This window comes from Rousettus aegyptiacus, unplaced genomic scaffold (assembly GCF_014176215.1).
Source record: "Rousettus aegyptiacus isolate mRouAeg1 unplaced genomic scaffold, mRouAeg1.p scaffold_m13_p_15, whole genome shotgun sequence".
NCBI classification, from domain to species: domain Eukaryota; kingdom Metazoa; phylum Chordata; class Mammalia; order Chiroptera; family Pteropodidae; genus Rousettus; species Rousettus aegyptiacus.
Genome location: NW_023416290.1, coordinates 21,962,556 through 21,973,127, shown reverse-complemented (window position 1 = coordinate 21,973,127; position 10,572 = coordinate 21,962,556).

Genomic DNA, 10,572 nt, shown 5'->3' with positions numbered 1-10,572 from the left:
CTGAGGAAAAAAAAAAAAAAAAACAAAACCAGAAGTATCACTGTGCCTGACTTGAATGAAATCATACTACAAGGTGACAATAATCAAAACACCATGCTGTTGATAGAAAAACAGACACCCAGACCAGTGAAATAGAATTGAGAGTCCATAAGTAAACCCTCAAGTATATGGGCAAATAATTTTTGACAAAGGAGCCAAAACCATGGAGAAAGGAATGTCTCTTTGTTAAATGGTGCTGGGAAAACTGGAAAGCCACATGCAAAAGAATGAATCTAGATTGTTGTCTATTAACACACACCAAAGTTAATTCAAAATGAATTAAGGGCCTGATTATAAGACCTGAAACAATAAATTGCATAGAAGAAAACATATTTACTAAACTCATGGACCTTGGATTTAAAGAAGATTTTATGAATTTGACCTCAAAGTCTAGGGAAGTAAAAGTAAAAATAAATGAATGGAATTATATCAAACTAAAAGTCTTCTGCATAGCAAAAGACATCAATGCATCAACAAGACAAAGAGGGAACTGTCTGAATGGGAGAATATATTTGTGAACAGTGCGTCTGATAAGGTCCTGATATCCAAAATATATAAATAACTCATAAAACTCAACAATAAAAAAAGTTCCAATTAAAATTTGGGCAGAAGATCTGAACAGACACTTCTCCCAAGAAGATATACAAATGGCCAAGAGACATATAAAAAAAATGCTCAACTTCACTAACTATGAGGGAAATGCCAATCAAAACTAGGAGATACATTTTCATACTTGTTAGAATGGCTATCATCAACAGGACAAGTAATAACAAGTGTTGGAGTAGTCATATGCAGAAAAGGGGCCCTCATACCCTGCTGGTGAGAACGCAAATTGGTACAGGCACTATGGAAAACAGTATGGATGTTCTTCAAAAAACTAGAATGTGCTTATCATATGACCCAGCAATCCCTCTTTTGGTTATTTACCCAATAAAACCCTAAAACATTTTGCAAAAAGATATATGCACCTTAATTTTCATAGCAGCATTATTCATGGTAACCAGGACATGGAAACAACTGAAATGTCCTATAATACACACACACACACACACACACACACACACACACACACACACATGTATGTGTATATATATACATATGTGTGTGTGTGTATATATGTATATATATGTATGTGTATATGTGTGTGTGTATATGTAAATACATACATACATACATACATACATACATACATACATACATACATATATAATGGGATATTACTCAGTCATAAGAAAAGGTAAAATACTGCCTTTGTGACAATATGGATGGAGCTTGAGATAATCATGATGTGTGAAATAAGTCAGACATAAAAAGTTGAAAACCATATGATTTAACTCATTTGTGAAATGTAAAACTAAAAGTTACAAACAAACATGACAAACAAATAGACTCACGGGCATGGATGGTGGATTTGTGGTTATCAGAGAGAACTGGGGATGGAGGAGGTATATAGTGGTAAAAGGGGCAAATATTTCATGACAGAAAAAAATCTAATTTGGTGTGGTGAACACACAATGCAATATATATATATATTATACATATATATATATAATATATATATGACATACTATTGAAGTGTATACTTGAAACTTATTTGATTTTATTATTCAATGTTACCAAAATGATTATTTATAAAAAAAGGTACAATCACTTCAGAAAAAAAGTACAAATTGATAGTTATAAATTATCATGAATATGTAAAATATAGCATACCAAACATAGTCAATAATATTGTAGTAACTGTATAAGGTGTTAGACTGGTATTCGATTTATCAGGATGATCATTTTGTAAGTTATATAAATGTCTGATCACTATGTCATACACTTGAAACAATATAATATTGCATGTGAAGCACAATTTCAAAATTTCAAATATATATATGTGTGTATGTGTGTGTATAATAAATCCAAATATAATTATAAACAAATATTTCAGTACCTATAGGAAGGCAGAAAAAGATAAAAATAAATAAATAATTAAAAAACCAGAACAAACAGAAAACAAAAAATCAAATGTCAGACTAAAGTTTGAACACATCACAAGCTGTATTAAAAGTAAATTATATAAAAAGAACAATTAGAGGACATTTGAAGAATAGATTTTCAAAAATGGCCCACCTATAGATTCTTTAGAAAAAACTCATTTCAAATATAATAATATAGGGAGGTCGAAAGTAAAAACATGAAAATATATATACCATGCAAATATTAAGCAATAGGAAGCAAGATTAGATATAGTAATATCAAATAAAGCAGACTTCAAAAATATGAAAAAGAATAGACAATGGTTAAAATAATATGATAATGGGTCAATCCACCAAGAAAATATATCCATCCTAAATTTGTATGTGCCAAAAAACAGAGTTGAAATAAATGTGAAGCAATAAATTTTAGAACTGAAAGGAGCATTTAAAAATATCAACTATGTTACAAGACTTTAGCAACCTCTCTCAATTGTAGAACAACTAGATGGAAATTAGCAAGAATAGAAGAACTCAACACCCTATCATCAAACTGAATATGACATATACACCAATTCACAACATAACATATGCATTTTATATATTCTTTTCAGCTTTGAAAATATCAAATATCAATAGACCATATTGCCAGCTGTAAAACAAACCTCAATGAAAAAAATTTAAATTTAAAAGTTTTGAAATCATACATAATGTATTCTCTGACAACAGTGGAATCAAACTAGAAATAAGCAACAAAACAACAGGAGGAAGGTGATATCAGAAATATGGTGGAGTGAGGGATCTCTTCCCCGTGAAACAACAATAAGCTGAACATCTAGCACAACAAAAACCACCCAATCTGCATACAAGCACGTATGAGCATGGGATTTATGTATAAGAGCTACCACATGTCAGAAACCTGGTTGTCGAGAGTTAGACTGAGAGAACAAAGAAGATGCCTCTGCCAGAACTCCTAGCAGGAGATGAGGGAGGGGAGAAGGTACGGCAGGTTCCCTGAACAACCCTGCCTGAGAGAGCTGAGAGCTCCATGTGGCCAGCGGCAGTGCCCAGGGATCAGGGCAGAAAGCAGAGAAGTGGGGATAGCAGAGAAGCAGAGATGGCAGAGAAACAACAGTTGATTATTAACAGCGAGGGTTGCAAAACTCAAGGCTGAGCCACAGGCCCCAACCCACAGGGCACCTCCCACCATATCCTCTGAGACCCAACACTGGATCCCCAGGGAATCTGAGCAAACACCAGGAAAACTGTTGCTAACACTGACAGTGGCTGAGACTGAGGGTAGTGAGTGTGACTAAATATTTATAAGAAAAAAAGGCCTTATTAAGACTTTATGTACAGCAGAGATCCAAGAGGCTAGACACTGCCTACTGGAAACCAAAAGAAAAGCACTTTCTTTGCAACAGGTCAAAGAAAGAACTTTATTCAATAATTCTTTCTGGAAAAAAAAGCAGAATACTTGTCCATTAATGCCCACATGGAGAAATAGTCCATTACACACCATAAACAACCAATGTGACAAGGTAGCTCAGGAAAAAAGAAAAAAAAAATCTCCAGAGAATAAGTTTAAAGACATAGAAATATGCAATTTAAATGACAGAGAATTCAAGATGGTACCTCTGAAAAAACTCAGTGAGTTCTGAAACGAGTCATATTAACAATTTTAGGAATTAAAAAAACACCTAGATGAGCACAGCAAGGAATTTGAAACCCTCAAAAAGAACAAAATAGAACTTCTAGAGATAAAAAACACTCTGCAAAAGTTGAAAAATGAAATAGCAAGCTTGGGAAATAGAGTCAACCAATGGAGAAAAAAGATCAGTGATATCAAAGATAGAAATTAGAAATAAATCAGAAAGAAGAAAAGAGAAACCGAAGAATGAAAAATAATGAAAGAGAAATACAAGAACTAACTGATACCACCAAGAGAAGAAAGATAAGAATAATGGGCATTCTCGAAGGTGAGGAAAAGGAGCAGGGACTAGAAATCATTTTCAGACAAATATTGGATGAGAATTTTCCAAATATAAGAAATGAGTTAGAGCTTGGATTTCAAGAAGTCAACAAAACACTCAATTATCTCAACCCAAAAAGATCTTCACCAAGACACATTGTATTAAAATTATCAAAAATTAATGACAAAGACAAAAATTCTCAGGGCAGCCAGGGAGAAGATAGTAACTTATTAAAATAACAAAAACAAAAACAAACAAAAAAACCCAGTAGATTACCATCGGACTTCTCAGCGCAGACTGTACAGGCCAGAAAGGAGTAGAATCCAATATTTGAACTATTAACTGAAAGAATCTACCAGCCTAAAATAATATACCCCACTAAGCTCCACTTTAAATACGAGGGAAAAATTAAGACCTTTATAGACATACAAAAATTGAGGGAATTCTCCACTACAAGTCCTGCATTATAGGAAATACTGAAAGGAATCAGCTCATCTAAAACAAAATAACAATGACAACAAAAAATACATAATTAGGAGTAAAGTGACTATCAGGCAAATAGAAGCAGAGGAGTGAAACCCTTACTAAGAACAGGACATTATAAGCTTAAATAATAAGAAGTGAATTACTATAACGAGATAGTAATGAATGTTCAGCATACATAGGAACTAATTGAGATAACAATGACTGAAAAGGAGGGGATTCGAAGATCCAAATTCACAAAGGGGAATGGAGATAAGGCATGCCCAGAAGAATATGACAATATATATATCACTATCCACTACATATTCATAATGATAACCACACACCAAAGTTTCAAAACTAAATTATATAACATAAAACAAGAAAAACCAAAGCCAACAAAAATAAAGAAAACAGAAACACAAGGACAAGAAAGCAATGGAAACACTGAGCTACCAGAAAGAAAAAGATAAAATGGCTAGAAGACCCAATATTTCAGTAATCGCCCAAAATGTAAGTGAAATGAACTCATCAATAAAAAGGCACAGAGTTGTAGAATAAATCCAAAAATAAAACCCAACCATATGCTGCCTCCAGGAGACACATCTCAGCTCCAAAGACAAATATTGACTCAAAGCGAAAGGATTGAAATGATAAATTCAAGCAAATGACATTCAGAGAAAAGTGAGAGTAGTGAAACTAATATCAGATGAAATAGACTTCAAAATAAAAAAGTAAGGAAAGATACTGAGGGACACTTCATAATAATTATGGGAATCAAGAATCAAGAAGACATACACATGCTAATATGTATGCTTCCAATCAGGGAGCCCCGAAGTATGTAAAGCAATTACTAACAGAACTAATGGGAGAAACAGAACAAAACACTAGTGTAATAGGGAACCTAAATACCCCACTGTCAGATATGGACAGATCATCCAAACAGAAAATCAATAGAATAACATCTTTAAATGACACATTAGACCCACTGGACATCACTGAGATTTACAGAGCCATCCATCCATCCCAAAACAGCTGCTTATACATTCTTCTCTAGTGCACATGGAACATTCTCAAGGATAGACCATATACTGGGACACAGAGATAGAGATAGTTTTAACAAATATAAGAGGGTTTAAATCATACCAACCATATTCTCTGATTCTAATGCTTTGAAACTAGAGATCAATTGCAAAAAGAAAGTAGGAAGAACCACAAATACATGGAGATTAAACAACATGCTACTGAAGAATAACTGGGTCAGATAAGAAATAAAAAGAGAGATCAAGGGAAACATAAAAATGAATGATAATGATAATACAACATATCAAAACTTTTGGGACATGGTAAAAGCGGTCATAAGAGGAAATTTCATATCATTACAGGCCTACCTCCGAAAACAAGAATGAGCCCAAATAAACAACCTAATGCTTCATCTTTAAATAATAAAGAAAAAGAAGAATAAATGAAGGCCAAAAGTCAACAGAAGGAAAGAAATAATCAAAATTAGAGAAGAAATAAATGAAATTGAAAACAACAACAAAAATGATAAAAAAAAAAATAAATGCAACAAAGAGCTGGTTCTTTGAAAAGGTAAATAAAATCGACAAAAACCCCTGGCTAGACTCACTAAGAAAAAAGAGAAAGGAAACAAATAAACAAAGTCAAGAATGAAAGAGGAGGAATTACGACTGACATGGCAGAAATACAAAGGATCATACAAGTATACTATGAAAAAGTATATAACACCAAATTTAATCAGCTGGAAGAAATGGACCAGTACTTAGAACAATATGATCTTTCTAGAGTGAATCAAGAACTGGAAAATCTAAATAGACCGATCAGCAGTATGGAAATTGAAACATCATCAAAAACCTACCGAAAAGTAAAAGTCCAGGAACAGATAGCTGCACCAGTGAATTCTACTCAACATTCAAAGATTTAATACCTATTCTCCTCAAACTCTTCCAAAGAACCAAAGAGGAGGCAATACTTCCTATTTAATTTTATGAGATCAATATTACCCTGATATCAAAACCTGGTGAAGATAACACAAAAAAGGAAAAACTACAGACCAATGTCCCTCATAGACACAAATGCAAAGTTCCTAAATAAGATACTAGTGAACCGAATACAGCATCATATTAAAAAGATTATACATCACAATCAAGTGCATTTCAATTCAGGGGATCAGGGATGGTTCAACAATTAATATGATATACCACATAAACAAAAAAAGAAAATAAGAATTATATGATCATATCAATAGATGCAGAAAAAACCCTTCTACAAGATAAAGTATCCATTTATGATCAAAACACTTCACAAAATCAGTATAGAAGGAAAGTACCTTAACATAATAAAGGCCATCTATGACAAACCCTCAGCCAACGTAATATTTAGTGGTGAAAAACTAAAAACCTTCCCTCTAAGACAGAAACAAGACAAGGCTTCCAATATCGCCACTGTTATTCAATATAACATTGGAGGTCCTAGCAAGTGAAGACAAGAGAAAGATATAAAAGGTATTCAAATAGGAAATGAAGAAGTCAAACTGTCACTAGTTGCGGATGACATGATTCTCTATATAGAAAAACCTTAAAGTCTTCACAAGAACACTACTAGAAACAAAAAGCAGATACAGTAAACCTTTTAGATACTCAATGTTCATAAATCCATAGCATTCCTATACTCTAACAGTGAAGTGTCAGAAAAATAAATGGAAAAAATAATTTATTTTGTAATCACAATAAAAAGAATAAAATACTTAGGAATAAGTCTAACAAAACAAGTGAAGGACCTATATGATGAAAACTATTAAGACCCTGTTAAATGAAATTAAAGACGATAGAAAGAAATGGAAAGATATTTTGTGTACTTGGATTCAATAAATCAATATAATTAAAATAATCTTAATAAGTACAGCATTATACAGATTTAATGCAATCCCCATCAAAATCTCATCAACATTTTTAAAAGAAATAGAAAAAAAAATGATCAGATTTGTATGGATACATGAAAGACCTCGAATGGCCATGACATCCTGAGAAAAAAGAACAAGGTCTGAGGCATCACTCTGCCCAACTTAAAATTACAATACAAAGTAACAATAATCAAAATGGCATGGTACTGTAAAAAGCAAACACACAGACCAGTGGAACAGATTCCAGGGTCCAGAATCCTATGTATATATGAACTAATAATTTCTGACAAATAGCTAAAAACATACAGTGGAGAAAGGAAAGCCTCTTCAATAAATGGTGCTAGTAAACTGGAAAACCATCTGCACTAGAACAAAACAAGACTGTTGTCTATCAATACACACCAAAATTAACTCAGAATGGATTAAAGACCTGCGTATAAAACTGAAACAAACAAAATTGCATGAAAGTAAACATAAGAATTAAACTCAGTGACTTTGGACATAAAGAGGATTTTATGAATTTGACCTCAAAGGTAGGGGAAGTAAAAGCAAAAATAAGCGAATGAGACTACATCGAACTAAATATCTGCACAACAAAAGAAATTGTCAACAAGGTAAAGAGACAACAGCCCAGATAGGAAAATATATTTGCAAGCAACACCTTTGATAAAGGCCCAATATCCAAAATATACAAAGAACTCATACAACTCAATAACAACAACAGCAAAAACAACAAACAATCCAATTAAAATATGGTCAGAGGATCTGAACAAACACTTCTTCCAAGAAATCATACAAATAGACAACAAATCAATGAAAAGATGTTCAATATAGCTATTAGGGAAATGCAAATCAAAACCACAATGAGATATCATCTCACACCTGTTAGAATAGTTGTTGTCAATAGGACAAGTAATAACAAGTGTTGGAAGATGCAGAGAAAAAGGAACCCTCGTACGCTGCTGGTGGAATTGCAAAATAATACAGCCACTATGGAAAACAGTATAGAGGTTCTTCAAAAAACTAAGAATTAATCTACCATATGATACAGGAATCCCTCTAATGGGTATTTACCCCAAAGACTTGAAAACTCATATCCGGAAAGATATTTTCACACCAATGTTCATAGTAGCATTATTCATGGTGGCCAGGATATACAAGTAACCAAAGTGTCCTAGGGTAGATGACTGGATAAAGAAGATGTGGTACGTATATACGGTGGAATATTACTCAGCCATAAGAAGAGATGAAATACTGCCATTTGCAATGACATGGATGGACTTCAAGATAATCATTCTAAGCAAAATAAGCCAGACAGGAAAAGTTGAAAACCACATGATATCACTTGTATGTAAGATATAAACCTAAAAGCAACAAGCGAACAGGACAAACAAACAGAGGGTCATGGACATGGATAATAGACTAATGATTACCAGAAGGTAGGCATGCAGCAGCGAAGAGAGTGGTAGATAGAGTAAAATGGATCAAATATGTGGTGACAGAAAGAAATCTAACTATGAGGGGGCAACACACAATGCAATATATATATGTGCTTTACCATTAAATTGTTCACCTGAAACTTACTGTATTTCATTAACCAATGTTACAAAAATAATTAAGAAATAAATGTCTTTCAAAAAAAAATTAACACCAATCCTATACAATCTCTTAGAAAAAAATATAGTCATGCATTACATGATGGTGTTTCAATCAAAGATACACCTCATTTGCAACTGTGTATCTATAAGATTGTAATGGACCCGAAAATTTTCTATCATCCTGTGACATCATAACTGTAGTAATATCATAATATGATGTATTAATCATGTGTTTGTGGTGATGCTACCATTAAGAAAGCTACAGTGCAGCCAGTTGTATATAAGTATAGCACATACGATCATGTACAATGCATAATGCTTGATAATTATACTAAGTAACTATGTTATTAGTTTTTTATATACTAGTCTATGCTTTTCATCATTATTTAAGAGTGTATTCTTTCTACTTATAAAAATAAGCTTGCTATAAACAGTACAGTGCATTACTCTGGCAGCAAATTCATGTTTTGTGTTTACCTGCTCTCTTGATTACATTATTTTCTCTTGTGCTTAATTTAATCTCTCACTGTTTTTTAAAGTAGCATCTGGTACAAGCTTGAAGCCTAGGAGCAATAGGCTATACCATAGAGTCTAAGTGTATAATTGGTTACATCATCTAGGTTTGGATAAGTGTACTCTAAGATATTTGCACAAGGACAAAATCTAACGACAAATTTCTCAGAGCTATCCTAGTCTTTAAGTAGTGCATGACTGTAGAAGAAAGGGAAACTTTCTCAATTCATTATGTGCAGTTAATATTGCTGTGACATAAAAACCAAAAAATAGCATAAAATAAGAAGTATAGACTTATGTCTCTCTCTCACACACACAAAACTCCTTAACAAATTAGTAACTAATAGAATCCAGCAGTGTGTAAATACAACTATAAACCATAACTAACTGATACTTACTTCAGGGATACAAGAGTGGTTTAACATTTCATTTTTCAAAATATTTTAATATACTTAAGTTCAATCATATGGCATCTACTATATAAACTGGCTAAAAAAGAAAACTTATGTGACTGTATCAATTGATGCAATAAAATCTTTTACGAAATTCAACACACATTTATGATGAAGACTCTCAGCAAAAGAGAAACACAAAAGAATTTTCTCAATTCATAGGGAATATTTGTAAAAGCCTACAGCTAACATTATACTTAATGGTGAAAGATTGAATGATTTTACTTATGACAGGAATTACAGTCATGTGCCACTTAATGACGAGGATACAATCTGGAAAATGCATCATTAGACGATTTTGTGAACTTCAATGACTGTAACATAAACCAACATGAATCTTACATAAACCTAGATGGTATAGCCTACTACTATAATTGTGTGTGGCACTGCCATAGGTTTTTTACACCAGCAACACCACAAACATGTGAATAACGTATTGTGCTAGGATGATACAACATCTATGATATCACTCGGTGATAAGAACTGTTTATATTGTACGGGCTTGGAGTTTAGCAGCAATAGTTTATATTATACTTGTGTTTTTGTTTGTTTGTTTTTATTTTGATTTTTTATACTACACATATATGTTAAGTCATCTATTATAATTTTATGTGACCACCATTGAATGTGCAGTTCATTGTTGACTAAAAC